This window comes from Hordeum vulgare, chromosome 5H, assembly GCF_904849725.1.
Source record: "Hordeum vulgare subsp. vulgare chromosome 5H, MorexV3_pseudomolecules_assembly, whole genome shotgun sequence".
Taxonomy (NCBI): Eukaryota; Viridiplantae; Streptophyta; class Magnoliopsida; order Poales; family Poaceae; genus Hordeum; species Hordeum vulgare.
In genome coordinates this window covers 194,808,688-194,834,675 of record NC_058522.1, presented here as the reverse complement: position 1 = coordinate 194,834,675, position 25,988 = coordinate 194,808,688, and positions in this window count along the sequence as shown.

Genomic DNA, 25,988 nt, shown 5'->3' with positions numbered 1-25,988 from the left:
TGGTGGTTGCCAAGCTCAACGCTGGATTTTAACGAGAGAATTGTTCAGGAGGAGAGTAAACGACGGCACAAATCATAGGTGGTGGGTGCATGATTTATGGGGGGCTAGGATTTTGCAGCAATGTGATGGCCGTAGGATAGACGTATGATAAGAAGTGTTTCCCTAAGTTATTTACATCATCAATTCATACATAAGTTATTTTTTGCATTAGATTTTATATTGATAATATGGTGTTGGGTGATTGTAGTGTACCTATGCTGCCCCCTTTTTTTTTTTTATCTTATACTTCCTTATTTACTTCTCCTGCTCACATGTGAGTCTCAGCCCCACGTCGGCCAATATCTATTCCTGAATGTCTACTCCTAAAGGAGAGTTTGTATTTCGTTTGTTGGTACCTAGTCATTAATGCTAAAATAATTTGGAAATCGAACACCAAATTAATTTGAAAAATCAAGCCATTAATGCAGTTAATTAGCCACACAAGCACTTAATTAAATTTGTTCAAGTAGGGATTTTTTTGACCAAATCAATTATGAAATTAAGCCATTAATGTAATTAATTAATTAGTTCACACTTAATTAGGGATGTACTCCCCCGTTTCATAATACTCCCTTCGTCACGGTTTAGAAGACACAGTTAGACTTGCGTGCGTTTCCAAAATAGACAAAGATTAAGGCGCGTTGTATTTACTCCTAGCAGCTAATTAGTACTCCGTTGTACTATTTCTATATGCATGCATAACGTGAATGCTATTTTTAACTCATTTCACAGCCAATCAATAACCATCTAGGTCATAGAGAATTTGCATGCACGCCTTCTAAACCGTGACGAGGGAGTATAAGAATGTTTTTGATGCCACACTAGTGTCAAAAAAGTTTTTATATTATGGAACGGAGGAAGTAGATAATTAATAATAGGAGAAAAATTTCAATTGTATCTCTATTAATGTGGTACCCTCCAACTTCCCTCCCCGTGAACCCCTACGTAAAAAACCATCAGCTTCCACGTCCACACATGCTCAAAAAACACCTCCCTTGCCCCATGCAAAAACAAAAAAAGAAAAGAAAAAGGAAGTATGCACGTCGTTTCATTGGTATCCAGTCACTAATGCAAAAACAATTTAAAAATTAAGCATTAAATCAAGTGATTAATGCAATTAATTAGCTAGATAATTAATTACATGTGTAATTAATTATATCCATTTAAGTAGGGAACTTTTTCGTGCCACTAATGCAATTAATTAATTAGCCGGTCACTTAATTAGGGATGTAGATAATCAATAGTACTTCCTCCGTCTCGGTGCATTAGACATCTTACGGAAATCAAATAATCCCAAAACACGAAGGCATATTAGAGTAGTACTAGTTGCATGCATATTAATTTGACCACATCTATTAATTGAAGGACCAATGCATGCAATTTATGCGGCACACTTTTTGGATTTCAAGAGGTATTCTAATTAATAGCACGTTTTCAGTTGAGAAAGGAATGGTGTGATTGGCTTTCTCTGCAATTTAATTTTCTTCTCCTACCCAATCTGTGCGTGCCTAGGTTGCAGTGCACCTCCTAAAATGCCTAATGCATTGAGATGGAGGGAGTAGAAAGTTTTTTCAACCGTAGCTCTACTATTAGAGCAAGTACAATAAAGTGATGTAGGTGGGCTGTAAGCCATTAAATATTATATTTTGGTTGAGTTGAAGGAAAGGAAAGAGAAACATACTATAGATTAAGAGCAAGTACAATAGTGGAGAGGAGAAGGAGGCTATAGATCAAGAGGAAGTATAATAATAGGCTTATAGCAGGTCTATATGACACTTTTACCTATGTGGGGGAGAGAGACATAAAAACAATGATGCAAGGGGGCTCTTATACAAGAGCCAAGCTATATGCATGTTCTTAGGAAAACATAATAAATGCAATGAAAGAGAAAGAGAGAAGAGAGAGAAAAGTCCGAGTCTAATAACTAACCTTATTGTACGAGTGACTATACATATTGATTTTAGATGACATGGCAACTTCATATAGTCGATAGTTGGCTATACTATTAACCACCAATTGCAGCACGTGCTCCAAAAGACTATGTGACATAGTGAGGTGGATCATATATCAATGGGCACCGCTAGGAATCAGACTACTGATTCCTAAGCATCCACCAGACTAGTATTCTACTAGAATCGTTGGATTTCTTTCAAAAACTGTGCACCTGAGGTTGTTTCCCGCTAATGCAGCCATTAATTACTCCCAGAAACTGTGCACCTGAGGTTGTTCCCCGCTAATCCAGCCATTAATTGCTTCGTAAAGGAAAGTACTCTCCCGAAAATCACTCATGAAATAACTGCTTCCATTTTATTTTTCACTGCTTCGTATCCATTTCCTCTTATTTTCGGGAGAATATATCCACAACATTTTTGTTTCAGTGAAGTTTGCTTCCCATGCAGTTGATATTTGTTTTCGTGCACAATATGTATCTAAAAGTTTGAGTCCGTATGATTTAGTCTTGAATAACTACTGCCAAGAATCACGACTGATTTTTTGAACTAAGTTAGTTTTTCCTGTTAATTCACCAATATCACAACACATCGCTCGCTCTTCTATGTGATTCGTATGACCTGAAAAATTTCTACCAGCTCTTCAATTTGGTGGTAGCCTTTTAGATAACATATCCGGGCTTCATATGTTCATAAACATGTTTCCGAAGACCTACAGATTTGCTTCCTTGTACTCACGACTATTACAATGCTTCTTATTTTTATTTGGAATGTTTAAACATGCTACAAACGTGCTTCCCTCCTCCTTTGGTTACTACCATTATGATCATGCTGCAAGAGCTCGTAATTTAAATTTCTTATATTAATACAAATCATTTATCAATCATAATTTGAAATGTCACATTATACACAATGGTCAGTTTGACCTCAAAAATTCTTAATTTCTTGCATTAGTATTGTTTGCTTCAAAAACCATACAACAATGTGACTTTCCATAATATTTTCAGCTTCAACAAACCACGTCTCACAACGAGGGCTTTCTGTCGTGGCTTGGGCCCTTTAGAAACACCGTATGGCAACTCCCGCAGAATCAAGGTGTATCAAGCTATTTCATGATGAAAAAGCCATGAACTGAAATTAAAAAGTGTTAATCAATCAGCTAATACAAACATCTCTAAGTATGTAAGAATGTTCAAAAATGATATTATAGCAGCATTTGTGAAGAAGCATGACCGGCAAAAAACATAGGATTGGTTGTGGGCATCATGCATGAGAAATAAACAAGAGTGTGAAGTATGGTTTTAAACCTCAACTGGTAGGAAGCATACAGATGTGCTATCACAATATGGCTCATTTAAATTGGAAGCATGAACAACTGCAAATGAAAACCAACGAGGACTGCGACCAAAATGGGGATGCATGTTTATATGACCTAAATTCAAAATTCTCAGAACTTGGTTGAGAGATGGAAACAATTATAGTATGATGTGGAAGCTAAATAAGTAGAAAGCATGAAAAAAGTGGTGTAAAACAACTCATTTTGATAGGAAGCATATACAATGGAAAAATGGAAATAAACTTACAGTGCCACCAAGGTCGAAGCACACAGGTATGAAGCTACAAAGTAAAAAAGAGGGTGCATTATTAGTTTCAGGTGGAAGCATGAAATTTTGGAAAAAGAAAACAATTGAAACAATTGTTTTTGCAGTGACTACGGATGCATATTTTTCGAAACTCTCTATACAGGAAGCAAAAAAGCAATGTGTTCTCAGCATTTATACCTCCAAGAAAATAGTACTCGGCGATGTGGTGTGTGTTGTGGTTGAACTTCCACCAAGCGATGTGGTGTGTGTTGTGGTTGAACTTCCACCAAGCGATGTGGTGTGTGTTGTGGTTGAACTTCCACCAGGCGATGCCGAAGCCGGTGAGGCAATTCCTGGAGACCACCTGCAGGAGGTGGTTGAGCGCGAGGTGCCTAGTTATCTGTGGTGGCCGGAGTCATGGCCAATACAGCCCGACTGGATCCGGATGAAGCCAATGAGGCCGCTGGCGAACATGTGGGCCCCGATGCTGGAGCAGGCGAGGACGCAGTAGAGGGCGACGCAGAAGAGCACCGACATTGGGACGAGCAAGAATTTCGGGGTGTGGCCGACGCGCTCGAAGAGGCCCGCGGAGGAGATCTGCGCGAGGAGGCGACGGAAGTCGGCAGAGGCCGGCGAGGGTGATGAGCGGGACCTCGCCGCCCGGGTGATGGCGCAGCCACGGCGTGACGTCGTAGACATCCCCGGAGATGGAGATCCAGAGGTCGTCCGCGGCGGCGTGCGCCTGCAGCTCCTTGGTGGAGATCATGCGGACGTCGATGGCGTCCTTGGTGGCGGCCGACATTGCGTCGGCGTCCGGCGCCGTAGCGTCCGCAAGGCCCGTGCGGGCCATCGGTGGCGTGCATTTAGCTGGAGCACGAGGAGGGGTGGTCGGAAGGGAGGGAGGAGGAGGGGGAAGGGGAGATCGAACGAAGCAGACGAGAGAAGTCAACCTTATCAGTGGCGCGCTGCATGGGCAGTCAGGACATCGCTCCAAGGGAAGTGGACCATACTGGGTCCACGAGGGGCGGGTGGCTGAAGTGGAGCTCGACATATTGCCCAAAGTCACCGGAGAGGAAGAAGCAGAGGAGTGGCTCCTCTCATCGCCGGAGAAGAGGAAGCAGAGGAGGGGGTACCCGAAGAAAGGGGAGGCACAACGAACAAGTCTCGCGGATCGCCCCACGGTCCAACGATGCGGAGTCGTCCATGTGATCCAATGGCGCGGAGCATGCTCGCAGCATGCCCTCGGAATTACTTCTAGAAGACCACATCTGAGGGTTGTCACTTGGTGCTAGGGTATGATCGGACGGCTGACGTTGGGAGCTAGGGTTAGGCGAAACCGTGCGGGGTTTAGAGGGGTTTTGAGCTGGTCAACGGGGTTATGAAAGCTTTGACTAAGCATAACTAATTTAAAAAAGATTGAAAAAATATGAAACCTTCGCCGTTCGTTGTTTTATAAGACACACTAACGAGGAAAAATACTAAACTTGGTCTATGGTAATTTTCATGAAAAAACCATAGGTGGCACGATCGAGGTAAAATGAGCACCATTAATTTAAAACAAATCAAAAAAATATGAAACCTGCGCACAATGTTGTCTTGTCTGACATGTTCCCAACCAAAAATCATAAACTTTGTCTATGGACATTTTCATGAAAAAACCTTCACACATATGAGCTATCATGTACACCGTTTCATAGAAACAAGGAGAGGAGGTAGGGTTTCCCTTCGGTTTTTGAAAAGTTAAAAAAAATCAAAAAAATCACCAAAGCTTGATTTCGAATTGAATAAGAATGATCTGAACTTAGTTTTCCATTTTCATATTGTAAACGTGTTTTTAACGGTTTTTCTATTAAAGTATATTTTTTTGAAAAAAAAATGTACAAATAGAAATATTAATTCAATAAATAGTGATCCTTCGAATCTACATTATATAGATTGATTTTGGTGTTAATAAAAAATATTTGGCTCATTTGGAGTAGGTCCAAAAAAAACTTGATTACAAATGGGGCTGTTTACCCTAGCTTGGGAGCTCATTTGGAGCACATTTCTCATGACTACAAGTTTTGTAGACGCAAAAGAGATCGGATTGATCACGTAACATTTATAATAGTTCAGCAAACTGTGCAACTCACACCACAGGGGAATGGACTGAAGTGTTGGATCAAATTCAAAGTTTGCCTAAAATTCAAAGTTTGCCTCACTAGTTCAAATTCAAAGCTTACATATAGAATTATTACACCTTACAAGTTTTCACAGTACTTCAAATTGACGATAAAATCCTTATTACAAATTATTCAAAGTTTATGACTTGCATTCAAGTTCAAATTCAAATCTTTCCCTTGCTCCTTGTGTTCCGGGATGGGTTAACCGTCTTGCTTCTGGTTTCCGTGGCTGGGATATTTTGTGCTTTTGAAAGCTTTGTCTTGTTGCTTCTGATCTTCACTTCTGGTGGTGGCGGTTTTATTGAGCTTTGACTGATCGAGCAAGTGATGACCAGTTGACGGTCATCTGTGGGCTCACTAATCTTTAAAGGAACTTCAGACAAAATAACTTCCTCCTCTCTTATAGCTTCAAAACCTTCGTAAGCCATGGTTTCAAATTCCGCATCAGATGATGGTTCAACCGAAGTTTCTTCCTCTCTAGGTCTTTTCTCTCTTATAGACAAAATAACTTCCTCCTCTCTTATAGCTACTCCAGTTGCTTCATTCTCTAAAGTTGCTGCATTCTCCTCTACTGCTACATTATCCTCTAAACTTGCTGCATTCTCCTCTGCTGCTGCATGCTCCTCTACATTTGCTGCTGCCCATTGTTCCTCTTCTCCAAATGATGCATCAACTGGATTGGTACAACGCCCAGCAATATGCCCTAAGATACCACATCTTTTGCACTTACACTTTTTTTACACGACCCTCTTCACCAGCTCTTATCCTATTTTTCCTTGGTCTTCCTGGTGGTCTAGTCAGTACAGGAGAATGGAGTTTGAACCCTGGGTCTACTATGTTCCATTGGTCTTTTCCCAAGAGTGCATGCACATTTTCAGCATAAGCAGCCCTAAATTTGGCAACAGAGAAATATTCAGAGCAATACTGATCAACTTCACCATCTTCACCTCCAATAACAGTCATGAGATGTAGGGCATGTATGCACGGCTTCCCGCGGATCTGCCATTGCCTACAGCTGCATTCATTGGTTGCAAGGTTCACTGGATATCTCCATTCCCTATTTTTACTGTCAGTGTATGTCACCTCAGCCTCGTATGTCGACGGTCGAATGGATTTCATTCTTAGTCCTCTTGCCTTGGCATGCAATGCCTTAATCAAAGATGGGAGCATAAGATGGCCAACATATTGTGTTTCTCCAATTCTTTTACGAAGAGCCATCTTTACCATGATCATCTGCCTGATCTTATCAAATGCTTGCCACAACAAAATCCCTTTCACTAACTTGAACTTTGCATTGAAACACTCAGCGAGGTTATTGGTCACATAGTTTACTTTGCAGATTTCATTGAATTTGCTTCTTGGCCACAACTTTCCATGATGTTCATCCATGTACTCCTTCACCAAAAGATTATGAGCATACAACACTCTCAAATGATGCTCATGCTTCCTCAAGCTGCATGTGTATGATGCTGGCCATAGATTCTCATCATAAACTTTTCCTTTGAATTTCTTTTTAAAATTCTGCGCTAGGTGTCGCATACATTCCCTATGTTCCACTCCAGGGAATACAATTTCTACTGTAGTTTCTGAACCCTTGCAAGCATTTGGGTGTATAACTAAACCTGAGGGTGTACCTATAATGTTGCGCAACTGCTGCAGAAACCAGACCCAACTCTCCTCACTCTCTACCTCCAAAAACACCAAATGCAACTGGGAATAGCCAGTTGTGTCCATCAACTGCAGAAGCTGCTGCTAGCTGGCCTCTCCATCTTCCATTCAAAGCAGTCGCATCAACAGCCAAATAGGGCCTACAACCATTCAGAAACCCCTTCCGGCAAGGCTCGAAACAAACAAAAGCCCTCCCGAAGCACTCCTTCTCCATTGTCTTCCCTTTTAATTTGTACTTAACTGTATGCTTGTCAATCTCTACAACACTACCTGGACTAGCCGTCTCCACTTCATCTTTGAAGGTGTAAAGCAACTGAAAACTCTCATTCCATGGACCATTAATCCTATCAAGAGCCCTTTCCTTAGCATAGAAAATCTTCATGTATTGTACATTAATCTTGTACTTCTCAAATAGCTTCCCATGGAGTGCTGTTGGACCAATTGTTGGTGTTTCCCTCACCCAATCCAAGATTGCATCTGCCACCCACCTAGTCTTTGCAAGCTTAGATTTGTCCTTTCCCCCTCCCCCTCCAGGTGGGCAAGTGTGCCCGTGTGGGTTGCTTTTTATCTGAAACAAAATGAAAAATGATGTCAAATGCAATTAAGAAACAATACAATTAATATTCAGTTGTAATACCTAAATCAATTTGCTATTTCGCATAGTGGATGCATGCGACCTCCACCTACACCTATCATAAGGGCAATGAACAGTGAATCTTCCTGGCTCACTCCTATCAACCTCATAAGAGTTTTCAGTGACAATGCAATATGTAGTCACTCATTACGATAGCCCACCATCGATTCGAATACGGTTCCTGGAGTAAGGTCAGGATTCTCCCTGTTCCACTGAATTGTTGGCATGTCCTCACCATTATATTCTTGTAAAACTAAGGAGTCGATGTTCTCCTCCCTCTCTTCATCATCAGTGTCATCAAACCTAGCACGATTGCTAGGCTCCTCTGCATATTCATCTTCCAGTGCCTGTTGACTGACTCTATCTACCAGTTCAGGGAATATAATCTCATCCTCATCATCATGTAGAGGCACTTCCTCGTCAGGCTCTGCATCTACTTCTACATCAGGTGCATAAGGAAGAGGATAAGTGGCAGAATTAGCGGCAGCCGACATGTTGTGGCTTTCAGAACCACTAGGTTTACTTGGTCTCGACCTACAAGGAGTGCGAGGACGCTCGCTATTAGCAGAGACAGATGATGTCTGAACACCCTTCGGGATACGTTGTTTGCGTGCCTAAAGCACACCGATATGGTTTTTACCGAAACAGCTGTTAGCATTCAAACTAAATAGCAATCCCAGATGCTCATCACAAGTTAATGGAGAAATCTTTGCTCGGTACTGTCGAAATATCTTAGTTCAACAACATCGGCAGGGCTCCGGATACTCACAACAGAATGCCTCGCGAAAATCTCTGAACGAAATGGTGGTTTCTACCACTTTAGGATAGAAAAATCCAGAAATCGCATACGGTTTAGTTCCATGCAGCTCGCTAGTTTCCATTCTAACTGCCTGCCGAAAAGCAAGTGCAGGATCAACCCTATTCATTTGAAATAAGATAAAGGGCATAGTTAGGCCTAAAATTTTCAGATAAATTACGCCGATTCACGCCAACGGTGGTCAAATACAATCTAATTTACGGATCTCCTAATCAATTTGAGAGGAAAACGATGCTTACCCAGGTGGAATCCATGAATTATCAGCCTTTGATTCGACCCAATCATCTCCACGGTCGATAGGCGGGACGGGGTGCCCCCTGATGACCCACATGTATAGGGGATCTATCGTAGTCCTTTTGATAAGTAAGAGTGTCGAACCCAACGAGGAGCAGAAGGATCTGACAAGTGGTTTTCAGCAAGGTATTCTTTGCAAGCACTGAAATTATCGGTAACAAGTAGTTGTGTGGTGAGATGATTTGTAGCAAGTCGCAAGTAACAAAAGTAACAACGGTGCAGCAAAGTGGCCCAATCCCCTTTTTCGCAAGGGACAAACCTGGACAAAGTCTTATAGGAGGTAAAACGCTCCCGAGGACACATGGGAAATTCTGTCAAGATAGTTTTCATCATGTTCATATGATTCACGTTCGTTACTTTGATAGTTTGATATGTGGGTGGACCGGTGCTTGGGTACTGCCCTTACTTGGACAAGCATCCCACTTATGATTAACCCCTCTCGCAAGAATCCGCAACTACGAAAGAATAATTAAGACAAAGTCTAACTATAGCATTAAACTAATGGATCCAAATCAGCCCCTTACGAAGAAACGCATAAACTAGGGTTTAAGCTTCTGTCACTCTAGCAACACATCATCTACTTACTACTTCCCAATGCCTTCCTCTAGGCCCAAATAATGGTGAAGTGTTACGTAGTCGACGTTCACATAACACCACTAGAGGAAAAACAACATACAACACATCAAAATATCGAACGAATACCAAATTCACATGACTACTTATAGCATGACTTATCCCATGTCCCCAGGAACAAAAGTAACTACTCACAAAGCATAATCATATTCATGACCAGAGAGGTAATGAGTAGCATCAAAGATCTGAACATAAACTCTTCCACCAAGTAATCCAACTAGCATCAACTACAAAGAGTAATTAACACTACTAGCAACCTTACAAGTACCAATCGGAGTCGCGAGACGGAGATTGGTTACAAGAGATGAACTAGGGTTTGGAGATGAGATGGTGCTGATGAAGATGTTGATGGTGATGAGTCCCCTCCGATGAGGGGAGTGTTGGTGATGACGATGGCGACGATTTCCCCCTCCGGGAGGGAAGTTTCCCCAGCAGGATCGTCCTGCCAGAGCTCTAGATTGGTTCTGCTCAAGTTCCTCCTCGTTGCGGCGGTGAATCCTCTGAAAAGCCTCCTCCTGATTTTTTCTAGACCGAAACCCTTCTTGTAGCAAAAGAGGGGGGCCAGTGGGCCAGCAGGGAGCTCACAAGCCCACTAGGCGCGACCAGGGGGGAGGCCGCTCCTAGCAGGCTTGTGGCCTCCTACTGGCGCTCTCTGGCACTTCTTCGGCCCAGTATTTTTTATAAATCCCAAAAAAATCCACGTATATTTTCACAGCTTTTGGAGTTGCGCAGAATAGGCATCTCAAACTTGCTCCTTTCTCAGGCCAGAATTCCAGCTGCCGCCATTCTCCCTCTTCATGTAGACCTTGCAAAATAAGAGAGAAAAGGCATACGTATTGTACCCTGAAGTGTAATAATAGCCCAAAAAGCGATAAGTATCAACAGGAAAGCATGATGCAAAATGGACGTATCAACTCCCCCAAGCTTAGACCTCGCTTGTCCTCAAGCGAAAGCCGAGCTGAATAAATATGCCCACATGTTTAGAGAGAGAGAGGTGTCGACAAAACAAGATACGAACATGCAGGCATCATGATCATGATCAGAACATCAATACCATCATATCAACTCTTATGCTAAAGTGATAATTCCTTCACAAAGTAAAGCATGGATTGAGAACCTTACCGAGAATTAACAACCGGTAGCCTTTAGTCATTGAAGCAATTGCAATTTATCATAACCTCGGAAAGAGTCAAATAAGAGATTGTAAAGCAAATCCACATACTCAATCATCTTGTCGTTCTCTACAATTGCTACAACTCACGTGGTACTCATGAGATCAAAGTCTCAGCTGGACACAGAGAAAGATAGGGGCTTATAGTTTCGCCTCCCAACCATTTACCTCAAGGGTAATGTCAACAATAATAATTCATGAATACTTACTTCCAAGTTCACATATGAATATAGATCTTTCCCTAGCACATGACGTTAGCCAAGATAAAGGCGAAATAAGGAATTGGTGAAGATCACCATGACTCTTTCAAGGGAAAAAAAGTAAAGGTACAAGATAGACCCTTCGCAGAGGGAAGAGAGGTTGTCATGCGCTTTTGAGGTTTGGATGTGTGTCCTCTTAGTGCGGAGGAACGTCACTTTATATTGCCTCCTATGATAAAGAACTTTATTATGCAGTCCGTCGCTTTTATGTCTTCCTCATCACAAGTTCGTATAAAGCTTATTTTCCACACACTAAGAGATCATACATATTAGGGAGCAATTTTTATTGCTTGCACCGATGACAACTTACTTGAGGGATCTTATTCAATCCATAGGTAGGTATGGTGGACTCTCATGGCAAAACTGGGTTGAAGGTTTGTGGATGCACAAGTAGTATCTCTACTTGGTGCGGGAGTTTTGGCTAATATGAGGTGGAAGCAATCGTCACATGCTAAGGGATCTCTAGTCATGTAACATTGTTCGGAACCAAGCAACCACAATTCATTATGTTGTCTTCCTTGTCCAACATCTACTTCTAAGCATGTACTCCCTCCGTTCCAAAATATAAGACCTTTTAGGGATTTCACTAGAAGACTACATACGGAGCAAAATAAGTGAATCTATACTCTAAAATATGTCTATGTACATCTGTATGTAGTTTATAGTGTAATCTCTAAAAGGTCTTATATTTAGGAACGGAGGGAGTAATAGTTTAGTGAGTGTTCACAATCATAGATGGTGTCAAAGATGATATATTTATATGTGAACCTCTCCTTCTTTATTACTTCCTATTAATTGCAACAATGACAAAGGTCTACGTTTGTCTACCCTCAACAAGTTTCAATCATCATTCTTTTTATATGTGAAGCCATCACTTCCCATAAGATCATTGCATGATCTTTCATGCTTTTGTTCTTTTCTCATTCTTCTGATCATGGCAAGAGGCAAGGCCCTTAACTAAGACACTCTTTATTATATGGCTCACGAGCTCGAATACATCGGGGGTGACACAAAGCAAAACTCAAGCCTAAAACACTAAGACCTTTATTCTACTAGAGAAAGAGAAAACTGAAAAGGAACAAACTAAAACAAAGGTAAAGGCAAAAGATGTGATGGTGATACGATACCGGGGCAACTCCCCCAAGCTTGGCACAAGCCAAGGGGATTGCCCATACCCATGCTTAGTTGTCTTGCTTTGGAGGTGATGGTGGTGGAGTTGTTGCAACATAGGTTTGATCCTCCGTCTTCCAAGGCACACGTGCTCCATCATAGAAAGATGACCGAGTCTCCGGAATCCTCAAATCTGCAGCCAACCGTATTGATTTAAATATATACTCATCCTCACCGTTTTGGTTCTGCAGGTCATAGATCTGGGCTTGGAGGTGATCAATCCTGTCATAGAGCCTGGAGAGGTGCTTCCCGATGTCATTGGCATCGATCTTGTGCTTGCTGGTGAACTCCGTGATCATCATGTGGTTGGCGCTGAGTCCACGCTCCACCATCCCTTGGCACTTGAAGACTTGTTGCTCCATTGCTTCGAGCCTCACCTCCACGCTTCCAGTATTCTTAGGCCCCTCAACATCACGGTTGTGCAACATCCCCTCACGCATCGATAGATTGAGGGTGTTGCAGCACTCCTGTAAGGTAGGGATTGATGACCTTCTCAAAGATCTTGTCCTTCGGAGCTTTTGGGGACGTCATAGCAATCTAGCTCTGCAACAGAAACAGGCTCGAAACGAAAACAGAGGAAATCTGCGTGATACGAGGGTCAGACCTTTCGGGAGAATATATAATGATATATTTTCTGACCAGAAGGAGTACTCTGCAAGAAAACGGAGTCTGGGAGGCACACGAGGTGGCCACAAGCCCCCCAGGTGCGGCCAGGGGGGGTGGCCCGCGCCTGGAAGGCTTGTCGCCTCCTCGTGCGCTTTCCGGACTACTTCAATTTTTTGTATTTTTCTAAATATTCCAAAACGGAGAAAAATTCCTACTGGAAAAGTTTTGGAGTCTGTTTATTTACCAAAACATATACCTCTTCATTTTCGGAGTCTGAAATAGGCTGATAAATATCCCTTAGGTATTCCTCCGGAGTTACGGTATTGATAATATTGCTTTCAACATTTATGGGAGTACCTGAGATATAATGCTTGATTCTCTGCCCATTTACCACTCTCGGACAATTACCTTCCGTGTTGTTGATCTTGATAGCACCGGAACGATATACTTCCTCAACAATGTAAGGACCTTCCCATTTATAGAGAAGCTTGCCTGCAAAAAATCTTAAACGCAAATTATATAGCAAGACATAATCACCTACACTGAACTCATGCTTTTGTATCCTTTTATCATGCCACCTCTTAACCTTTTCTTTGAACAACTTGGTATTCTCATATGCCTGAGTTCTCCATTCATCAAGCGAGCTAATATAAAATAACCTCTTCTCACCGGCAAGTTTGAAATCAAAGTTGAGCTCTTTGATTGCCCAATAAGCTTTATGCTCTAGCTCAAGAGGTAAATGACATGCTTTACCTTACACCATTTTGTACAGAGACATGCCCATGGGATTCTTATAGGCAGTTCTATAAGCCCACAGTGCATCATCGAGCTTCTTAGACCAATTCTTTCTAGACCTATCGTCAGTCTTTTGCAGAATTAGTTTAATCTCTCTATTGCTTAGCTATACTTGACCACTGGACTGAGGGTGATAGGGAGACACAATTCTATGGTTGACATCGTACTTAGCAAGCGTTTTACGGAAAGCACCATGAATGAAATGTGAACCACCGTCAGTCATTAGATATCTAGGGACTCCAAATCTAGGGAAAATAACTTCTTTAAGCATCCTGATAGAGGTGTTGTGATGAGCACTACTAGTGGGGATAGCTTCTACCCACTTAGTGACGTAATCAACAACAACTAGGATATGAGTATACCCGTTGGATTTTGGAAAAGGTCCCATATAATCAAAGCCCCTGTCGTGGTAACGATTCCGACAATAGAAAGAGGGTAGGATAACGGAGCATGATCTATCAAGATGCACATGGGTGACACGGTGGTTTTAGCGAGTTCAGGCCTCTCACAGTGGAGATAACAACCCTACGTCTCGTGCTCCGGAGAGGCTTTGTTTTATCTGTCATGGACATGAGGTACAAGGTATAGAGAGAGAGCCAGAGCTCCAGGGAAGGAATGAGCCCGCTGGGGGAAGAAGAAGAAGATCTCCCTAGCTATGTGGAGGGGGGTGGCTTATATAGAGTGCGCCACCTCCTCACCTCTTATGTTACAAGATGGGGCATTGAGGCCATAATGTTAGCCCACTAAAGATGTCTTGCCGACTGTTGGTATTTGCATGACTGAGTGAGTCAGACGACCGAGTGGTTGACTGTCATCCGAGTGGATGGAATGTACTTGTCTGAGTGGATCCGTACCGAGTGGATTAGATGTTGTCACGATCCAGTAGGAATTTCCCTTGTAGTCCTTAAACTAATAATGAGGTGCCCTTGGGTAGGACGTACTGGTCAGACCTATGACCCTACCCTAGGGCTATATCCCCGTCATTAGCCCCCGAATGGATCAGGGTCCAAGTGGTGAAGGTGTCGATGTTAATCTTGTAGCAGCAGACCGAACTTGAACGTGCTTCAGGGCCTTGCAAAATTATGCGTTGATTGAAGTCTTCATCATTCGCCCTGATCGATTCCGCTGAGTAGTAGTACATCCGAGTGAACTTAAGAATTGAAGTAGATCCGAGTGACCAACAGGATCTTGAGACTCTGACTGACTGCTGGTAGTCGGTTGGAATCTGTTGAATCTGTTGAACTTGGATGTTGTTGGTGGACCTGACCAAGCAGAATGCTTCTTTTTTGTTCTTCTCGTCTAGTGGGGGCACGCTAAGTGCACCCACTGGGTGTAGTCCCCGAGCCTCTGTCGGCCTAGATGAGTCCATGAGAGGGTTTAAGTCATCCAATGCTCGTCATGTTGAATGTTTGTTGTATCTGCATTATATGATTTCTGGATCAAAGTCAAGTCTCCGAGTGTATTTTTTAACTTAGGCGATACGGGGTCGCAGCTAAGTTCCCGAGTGTGGAGCGTTTCTGTACTCGGAGTAGTTTTAACTTAGGCGATACAGAGTCGCAGTGAAGCCCCCGAGTGCGGAGCATGTCCGCACTCAGAGTTGTTTTTAACTTAGGCGATACGGAGTCGCAGCTAAGCCCCCGAGTGTGGAGCATGTCCGCACTCGGAGTAGTTTTTAACTTAGGCGATACGGAGTCGCAGCTAAGCCCCCGAGTGTGGAGCATGTCCGCACTCAGAGTTGTTTTTAACTTAGGCGATACAGAGTCGCAGCTAAGTCCCCGAGTGTGGAGCATGTCCGTACTCGGAGTAGTTTTGAACTTAGGCGATACGGAATCGTAGCTAAGCCCCCGAGTGTGGAGCATGTACGCACTCGGAGTAGTTTTAACTTAGGCGACACGGAGTCGCAGCTAAGTCTCCGAGTGTGGAGCATGTCCGCACTCGGAGTAGTTTTGAACTTAGGCGATACGGAATCGCAGCTAAGCCCCCGAGTGTGGAGCATGTCCGCACTCGGAGTAGTTTTAACTTAGGCGACACGGAGTCGCAGCTAAGTCTCTGAGTGTGGAGCATGTCTGCACTCGGAGTAGTTTTGAACTTAGGCGATACAGAATCGCAACTAAGCCCCCGAGTGTGGAGCATGTCCGCACTCGGAGTAGTTTCGACTTAGGCGACACGGAGTCGCAGCTGAGCTGAGCGGTGGCGCGCGGGGCAGCTGAATGATCAAGACGTGCCACACGGAGTGGCGATGCGCATGGCATCCGAGTGAGGTAGACGATTCTGGCTGAGTGGCAACGCGCAGGGCGGCCAAGTGATGTATGTCGAGGAGGCGTCCGACCCACTGACAGCACGCGGGGCGGCCGTGTCCCCTACGTCATTGCGGGGGCTTCCGAACACGTGAAAACGCATGAATGATCGTTGCGGCGACTGAGCCTGAGCAGCGACAAGGATGGCGCACGGATGCGTCGAGTAACTTGTGTATGAAAAATAGCACAAGCCAGCATAAAAAATTATCAAAGTAATATGATCTTTTCTGAAATAGTTCGTGTAAATGGCACCCACAGACACCCACTGGGTGTGCCACGTGATTGCTGGTTCGGAACCAGCAAGAGTCTAAAAGAGTGAAGGATCCGGCTGAACTCGTTTGAGTACTGGACCCAAACGAAGCGGAAGTGAAGTGTTCCCACATAAAAATAAACAACCGAGTGCAGAGGTATACTCAGTGGCGTGGCCTCCGAGTGAACGTCATGTGCGACTTCCTCGACACTCGGTAATGTAGAAATGATTATTTAATAGAATGCAGTGTGTGAAAAAATGACTTAGCTGCTTGACGACGCGCGGGGCGGTCGAGCGAAGTAGACATGTCCAGCTGAGTGGCGACGTGTTGGGCGGTCAAGCGATGAGGACGCGTCTAGGTGAGTGGCGATACACGCATAGCAACCAGGTGACGAAGGAGCCGCCGGCCGAGTGACGACACGCGAAGCGACCATGTGACGAAGGAGCCTCCGGCCGAGTGACGACACGCGAAGCGAGTGCTGACGGCGGATCCGAGTGAGGGACGGCGCGCAGGGTGGCCGAGTGCTGACGACGCGTCGGACTGAGTGAAAGCATGCAGGGCGGCCGAGTGATGATGACGCGTGTTCGACCGAGTGCCGGCGCGCAGAGCGGTCGAGTGATGACGGTGCGTCCGGTAGAGTGACGGCGCGCGGAGCGGCCGGGTGGGGATGGAGCGTCCAACTGAGTGGCGATGCGCGGAGCTGCCGAGTGACGACGACGCGACCAGTAGAGTGATGGCGCGCGGAGTGGCCGTGTGACGATGAAGCGTCTGGCTGAGCGACGACGCGCAGAGCGGCCGAGTGATGACGATGCTTTCGACTGAGCAACGTCATGCGAGGCCATCGAGTGATGATGACGCGTGTGACTCGAATGGACAGTCCGTTCGAATAAACCGTTGTTCGGGGACGATGACGAACGAGTGACCCTACCAGTTAGTAGCAAGTATAGCTATGAATATATTTTTTGCTGGATCAAAATGTGCTAGAATAGATGCTATTTTACAAGGATTATCATGATGACATTCCATGATGATGAGCTATTATGCATGCATGCAGGCATAATTAATTGACCACAGGAAATGCCCACTTGATAGGACACTTGATGATGGGCGGTTAAGCTTGCATGCATGCATAATTAATTGGGCGCACGTAATGCTCACCATATGAGATGCTTAATGGGGTAATTACCTCAGCGAAATGGTGATGGGCATGATAGTGTGGCTCACCAAAGGAGTTGTCCACGTCCTGGTCAGCCGATTAATGAGGCCATTACCTTATGGAAACAGTCAGCCCATCTACGAAGGATTATGAGGGCCACGTCCTTCCGTTTCCATGTTTCCTTGACCAGAAAGACCTCGCGAGCGACCAGCGCTGGCGTGGGAGAGGGCGGTGGAGGCGGCGCTGCACACCGCCGGCGAGGAGCCCGACCCTCAACGGCACTGTCAAGTGCATGCACGGGCCCTTGCCGGCGGTGGAGATACTGGAGCGCCACCAGAGCCTGGAGCACCTCTCGATCGCCGGCGTCGGGGTCGCGTCGCTCGCGGGGTTCCCCCGCCTGCGGAACCTCGCACGCCTGACGCTCTCCGACAACCGCATCGCCGGCGGCCTCAAGCACCTCGTCGAGGCGGGTCTCGCCTCGCTGCGCGACCTCGACCTCAGCAACAATCGCATCCAAAATGTGGACGACCTTGCGCCGCTCGCCCGCCTCCGCCTCGTTTCGCTCGACCTCTCGACAAGATGAACGCCAACGAGAACGAGCGCCCGGAGTCGGACGACGACGACGACGATGCGAACGGCGAAGGCGAAGGCGATGCCGAGGAGGAAGATGATGATGAGGACGACGATGACGAGGATCCTGGAAGCGGCGAGGTGTCTATGCTTGGTGCAGAGCTCGGACCCTGCTCCATGTCGAGCCTGCGCCTGCACCAGGGAGGTCGCTGTCGAGTGGCCGAGAACACGAGACCGGAGTCGACGACACGGCGAATGGTGTCGAAGGTCGTGTGTGACGACGATGAGGCAGACGGTGCCGGTGGCCGTGCATGGAGATATGAGCGGCTTCCTGATCTCACGCCGCTCTTGCTGAAGTTCGATGATTCTTCTTGCATGTGCTTGAATGGATGTTTGTTTCCCTGATGCTTCGTTTATCTTGGAGATGAACAGTACAAAACAAAGGTGTTAAATCATGAAGATGAAACTGAATAGAGGGCACCAGCGGGAATCGATCTGCCGCCGGTGTGTGAATAAATAACCATATGCATCGTGGCTCGATAGACGCCATGCCCCACGGTGGGCGCCAACTGTCGTGGTAACGATTCCGACAATAGAAAGAGGGTAGGATAACGGAGCATGATCTATCAAGATGCACATGGGTGACACGGTGGTTTTAGCGAGTTCAGGCCTCTCACAGTGGAGATAACAACCCTACGTCTCGTGCTCCGGAGAGGCTTTGTTTTATCTGTCATGGACATGAGGTACAAGGTATAGAGAGAGAGCCAGAGCTCCAGGGAAGGAATGAGCCCGCTGGGGGAAGAAGAAGAAGATCTCCCTAGCTATGTGGAGGGAGGTGGCTTATATAGAGTGCGCCACCTCCTCACCTCTTATGTTACAAGATGGGGCATTGAGGACATAATGTTAGCCCACTACAGATGTCTTGCCGACTGTTGGTTTTTGCATGACCGAGTGAGTCATACGGCCGAGTGGTTGACTGTCATCCGAGTGGATGGAATGTACTTGTCTGAGTGGATCCGTACCGAGTGGATTAGATGTTGTCACGATCCAGTAGGAATTTCCCTTGTAGTCCTTAAACTAATAATGAGGTGCCCTTGGGTAGGACATACTGGTCAGACCTATGACCCTACCCTAGGGCTATATCCCCGTCAGCCCCAAACATCAAATGGTTCAATGACAAGTGAATAGTTCATAGGCATTTCCTGACGTTTACCGATATTACCTATTCTTTGACATTCTTCAGAAGATAAGACAAACTTACGGGCATCCTTGAAGAGAGTGGGCCAATATAAACCTGATTGCAATACCTTGTGTGCAGTTCTATCTCCCGCATGGTGTCCTCCGTAGGCCTCAGAGTGACACTTCTGTAGGATCTATCCCTGTTCATGTTCAGGTACACAACGTCTAATAACACTATCTACTTCTTCCTTATAAAGGTGAAGATCATCCCAAAAGTAATGTCTCAAGTCAAAGAAGATTTTCTTCTTTTGCTGGTATGTGAAACTAGGTGGTAAATATTTGGCAACGATATAGTTTGCATAATCAGCATACCACGGTGTACTACGTCAAGCATTGATGACATTCAGTTGCTCATCAGGAAAGCTATCTTCAATTGGTTGTGGGTCATCAAGAACATTCTCCAACCTAGACAAATTATCTGCTACTGGGTTGTCAGCACCCTTTCTGTCGACAACATGCAAATCAAATTCTTGTAGCAAGAGAACCCATCTGATGAGTCTAGGTTTAGCGTCCTTCTTCTCCATGAGGTACTTAATAGCAACGTGATCAGCGTGAATAGTGACTTTGGAATCAACTATGTAAGACCTGAACTTTTCACATGCAAACACGACTGCTAAAAATTCCTTTTCCGTAGTAGCATAGTTTCTTTGGGCACTGTCTAGTGTTTTACTAGCATAATGAATAACATTCAACTTCTTATCAACTCTTTGCCCTAGGACAACACCAACAGCATAATCACTAGCATCACACATGATTTCAAAAGGTAAGTTCCAATCAGGTGCTTGAACAATAGGTGCGGTTATCAAAGCCTTCTTAAGTATTTCGAAGGCTTCCTCACAATCATCGTCAAAGACAAAAGGAATATCCTTTTGCAAGAGATTGGTAAGAGGCCTAGAAATCTTAGAGAAATCTTTAATGAACCTTCTATAGAAACCAGCATGACCAAGGAAACTTCTTATACCTTTGATATCTGTGGGGTATGGCATTTTCTTGATTGCATCAACTTAGCCTTATCGATTTCAATACCTCTTTCAGAAATTTTATGTTCTAAGACGATGCCTTCATTAACCATAAAGTGGCACTTCTCCCAATTCAAGAAAAGATTGGTGTCTTTACATCTCTGCAAGACTCGATCAAGGTTGCTGAGGCAATCATCGAAAGAAGACCCATAGACGGAGAAGTCATCCATGAAAACCTCAACAATCTTTTCACAAAAGTCAGAGAACATAGCCATCATACATCTTTGAAAGGTGGCAGGTGCATTACATAAGCAAAAAGGCATATGTCTATATGCAAAGGTACCGAAAGGGCAGGTGAAAGTGGTTTTCTCCTGATCAGATTGTGCAACTGGTATTTGGGAGAAACCAGAATAACCATCTAGAAAGCAAAAGTGTGTGTGTGTTTAGACAGTCTTTCTATCATTTAGTAGATAAAAGGCAAAGGGTAATGATCTTTCCTAGTGGCTTTATTCAATTTCCTAAAATCGATCACCATCCTATAGCCAGTAATAATCCTGTGTGGGATCAACTCATCCTTATCATTAGGGACAACGGTAATACCTCCCTTCTTAGGGACGCAATGCACCGGACTCACCCAATCACTATGAGCAACAGGATAGATAATACCTGCTTCCAAGAGCTTTAGTATTTCTTTTCTTACTACCTGTTTCATCTTAGGATTTAATCTCCATTGATGACCAGCAACTGGCTTGGAATCAGGATCAATTTTAATCTTGTGCTGGCATAGTGTGGGACTAATGCTCCTAAGATCATCAAGAGTATATCCAATAGCAGCATGATGCTTCCTCAGAGTTTTTAGCAACTTCTTTTCTTCATGCTCTGAGAGTCTAACACTAATAATAACATGATATATCTCTTTTTCATCAAGATAAGCGTACTTAAGAGTATTAGGCAACTGTTTAAGCTCGAACACAGGATCACCCTTTGGTGGGGGTGGATCCCCAAGCAGTTCAACATGCATATTATTCTTAAGGATAGGATATTGTTCTAAGACAACTCTATCTATCTCCTCCCTTTCATCCATATGCATATCATTTTGATGCTCAAGCAAGTATTGCTCTAAAGGATCAGTAGGAGGCACGACAATAGAAGCTAAGGCAATAGTTTCATCCTTACTAGGCAACTCTTTTTCATGAGGTTGTCTACCAAACTTGGAGAAATTGAACTCATGTGACACACCTTCAAAGCCAATAGTGACAGTTTGCTTCTCACAGTCAATATGAGCATTGACAGTATTGAGAAAAGGCCTGGCAAATATGATGGGACAAAAGCTATCTTGGGTGGTAGCAAGAACGAGGAAATCAGCAGGATACTTCGTTTTACCACACAAGACTTCAACATCCCTAACAATTCCCAGACGGCAGATAGTATCTCTATTGGCAAGCTGAATAGTGACATCAATAGGCTCTATCTCAACAGGTGCAATCTCGTCTTTGATTTCATCATATAAGGATTGAGGTATTGCACTAACACTAGCACCCACGTCACATAAACCATGATAACAATGATCTCCTATCTTAACAGAAACAACATGCATGCCAACAACAGGCCTATGTTTGTCTCTAGCGTGTGGTTTAGCAATTCTAGCAGCATCTTAAGAGAAGTGAATATCATGGCCATCAACATTGTCGGAGAGGAGATCTTTGATAATAGCAATGCTAGGTTCAACTCTAATTTGCTCAGGGGGTGTAGGTTTTCTAATGTAGCCTGTACGTATCACAGTTGAAGCTTTAGAATGATCCTTTATCCTAACAGGGAAAGGTGGTTTCTCAATATAAGCACTAGGAACAATAGGATCATTATAGGCAATGACTTTCTCTTCAACTGAATTGGGTTTAACTACATTGACTTCTAAGGGAGGATGATATTTAAACCACTTCTCTTTGGGGAGATCAATATGAGCAGCAAATGATTCACACAATGAAGCTACTATCTCAGATTCAAGTCCATACTTAACGCTAAAATCACAAAAAGTATTTGTTTCAACAAAGGATTTAACGCAATCAAACTTGAAATTCATACCTGACTCCTTACCTTCATCTAGCTCCCAATCTTCAGAGTTGCGTTTAATTCTTTCCAATAAATTCCATTTGAAGTCAATATCTCTCTTCATAAAAGAACCAGTACAAGAAGTGTCAACCATGGTGCGATCATCGTGAGAAAGCCGAGCATAGAAGTTCTGAATGATAATTTGTCTCGAGAGCTCATGGTTGGGGGCATGCATATAACATTGATTTAAGCCTCCCCCAAGCTTGTGCGATGCTTTCTCTGTCACGAGGCCAAAAATTATAAATATAATCCCGATCACGATGTATTAGATGCATAGGATAAAACTTTTGATGAAATTCCAATTTGAACCGATTGTAGTTCCATGATCCAACATCATCACATAGCCTATACCATGTCAACGCCTTATCCCTGAAAGATAAGGGAAATACCTTCTTCTTGACCTCATCCTCGGGCAAACCTGCAAGCTTAAATAAACCAGAAACTTCATCTACATAGATTAGATGCAAGTCTGGATGTGATGTTCCATCTCCTGTAAAAGGATTAGCCAGCAGTTTCTCAAGCATACCCGAAGGAAATTCATAGAAAACATTTTCAGTAGGTGCAGCAGGTTGAGGAGCATACCCGGAACAAGCCCCTCAAAGTATTAGTTTCCATAGTGACAAGTGACAGTAAATTTCAGCACACTATATGAATGTTTCCTTACCAAATTCCACATACCAAAGGTGCTTCACTCCCGGCAACGGCGCCAGAAAAGAGTCTTGATGACCCACAAGTATAGGGGATCTATCGTAGTCCTTTCGATAAGTAAGAGTGTCGAACCCAACGAGGAGCAGAAGGATTTGACAAGTGGTTTTCAGCAAGGTATTCTCTGCAAGCACTGAAATTATCGGTAACAAGTAGTTGTGTGGTGAGATGATTCGTAGCAAGTAGCAAGTAACAAAAGTAACAACGGTCCAGCAAGGTGGCCCAATCCCTTTTTTAGCAAGGGACAAGCCTGGACAAAGTATTATAGGAGGTAAAACGCTCCCGAGGACACATGGGAAATTCTGTCAAGCTAGTTTTCATCATGTTCATATGATTCACGTTCATTACTTTGATAGTTTGATATGTGGGTGGACCGGTGCTTGGGTACTTCCCTTACTTGGACAAGCATCCCACTTATGACTAACACCTCCCGCAAGCATCCGCAACTACGAAAGAAGAATTAAGACAAAGTCTAACCACAACATTAAACTAATGGATCCAAATCAGCCCCTTACGAAGCAATGCATAAACTAGGGTTTAAGCTTCTGTCACTCTAGCAACCCATCATCTACTTACTACTTCCCGATGTCTTCCTCTAGGCCCAAATAATGGTGAAGTGTTATGTAGTCGACATTCACATAACACCACTAGAGGAAAAACAACATACAACACATCAAAATATCGAACGAATACTAAATTCACATGACTACTCATAGCATGACTTATCCCATGTCCTCAGGAACAAAAGTAACTACTCATAAAGCATAATCATATTCATGACCAGAGAGGTAATGAGTAGCATCAAAGATCTGAACATAAACTCTTCCACCAAGTAATCCAACTAGCATCAACTACAAAGAGTAATTAACACTACTAGCAACCTTACAAGTACCAATCGGAGTCGCAAGATGGAGATTGGTTACAAGAGATGAACTAGGGTTTGGAGATGAGATGGTCCTGATGAAGATGTTGATGGTGATGAGTCCCCTCCGATGAGAGGAGTGTTGGTGATGACGATGGCGATGATTTCCCCCTCCGGGAGGGAAGTTTCCGCGGCAGGATCGTCCTGCTGGAGCTCTAGATTGGTTCTGCTCAAGTTCCACCTCGTGGCGGCGGTGAATCCTCCGAAAAGCCTCCTCCTAATTTTTTCTAGACCGAAACCCTTCTTGTAGCAAAAGAGGGGGGCCAGTGGGCCAGCAGGATGCTCACAAGCCCCTAGGCGCGGCCAGGGGGGAGGCCGTGCCTAGCAAGCTTGTGGCCTCCTGCTGGCGCCCCTGTGACACTTCTTCGGCCCAGTATTTTCTATAAATCCAAAAAAATCCACGTTGGTTTTCACGGCTTTTGGAGTTGCGCAAAATAGGCATCTCAAACTTGCTCCTTTCTCAGGCCAGAATTCTAGCTGCCGGCATTCTCCCTCTTCATGTAAACCTTGCAAAATAAGAGAGAAAAGGCATAAGTATTGTACCATGAAGTGTAATAACAGCCCAAAAAGCGATAAATATCAACATGAAAGCATGATGCAAAATGGACGTATCACCCCCCGACATCGCTTCTAATCTAGATGGGGAGAGAGGGTAGATGCGGCGGAGGTGGCACGACTGCGGTGGAGGCGGCAAGAGTGCGGCGGAGGCGGCACGACGGCTGTGGAGGGGGCGGCACGGAAGCGACTGGATCTGATTCAGGTGAGTGTCAGTTTCGCGGCCCCACTGGTTACCACGTAACGATCAAAATGTGTACTCCTCCCTATGCGGCCCCACTAGTCAGAGTTAACGGTCAAGCCATTGACCCGACGACAACGTCCGCTGTGACCAGTTCGGAGGGTTTCAGGCAAGGGAGTGGGGAAAACTGAGCAAAAGTTAAGAGCGTGGGGATGAATGAGTAGAACTAACGAACCAGGGGCATAGAAATAAAAATTCCTATTGAGTTTTGTGTTAACTTTATTCCTAACCTTAAGCCGATTGGTGTTCCTCATTCGCGACATGAGTGAAGACTGAGTGGAAAAGGCACTCTAGGACCCAAAGCAATAATATGTAGGGACGATCATTCTTTCAATCAAGCGCACTACATAGTTCTACAAAGTTCTACCTTGGTGGCCCCATATATGAATGATCACAAGAATATTGTATGCTTCCAACACCCAGGACAGTCTGATGACTGGATTACACGTGCACACATGGTGACTTTCGGTGGTTGGTTGCAAACACATCTCACGAATAACACCATTATTGAGGATGAGTTGTACTTGTTGGCCAGGACACCATCTTCGACTGTATTGACTTTCCAAGGGTACGAGATAAATGGGAATACATTTTACATGACCACCCAAGATAAAAAGAGCACCAACCAAAGAAATGGCGTCTGCTTTGATGCAACAAATACCAATAGGGAAAATAACACATACTATGGTTACATAGAGTAGATATGGGAACTTTATTATGGGCGTTCTTTTAACGTCCCTTTGTTTCGATGCAAATGGGTCAATCTGAGAGGAAGCAAGGTAAATGTAGACCCATAACACGGAATGACAACAGTGGATGTCAAGAATCTTGGGTACACACACGGACCATTTGTCCTAGCCAATGATGTGGTGCAGGTTTTCTATGTGAAGGACATGTCTACAAACCGAGAAAAAGAAAATATAAGGACTCAAATACATCATACGATGAGCCAAATCACCACATAGTTATTTCAGGGAAAAGAAACATCATGGGAGTGGAGGACAAGACAGACATGTTAGAAGATTATAAAAACTTTGATGAAATTCCTCCCTTCACACTGAAGACTGACCCAAGCATCTTGTTAAATGATGAAGATTCTCCATGGTTACAACATAATCATAAGCAAGAGACACAGGTGAAGAAAAAGTTTTATACCCCAAGATACCACTCTGGGATGTGACCGGCTTCACCATCATCACTTCC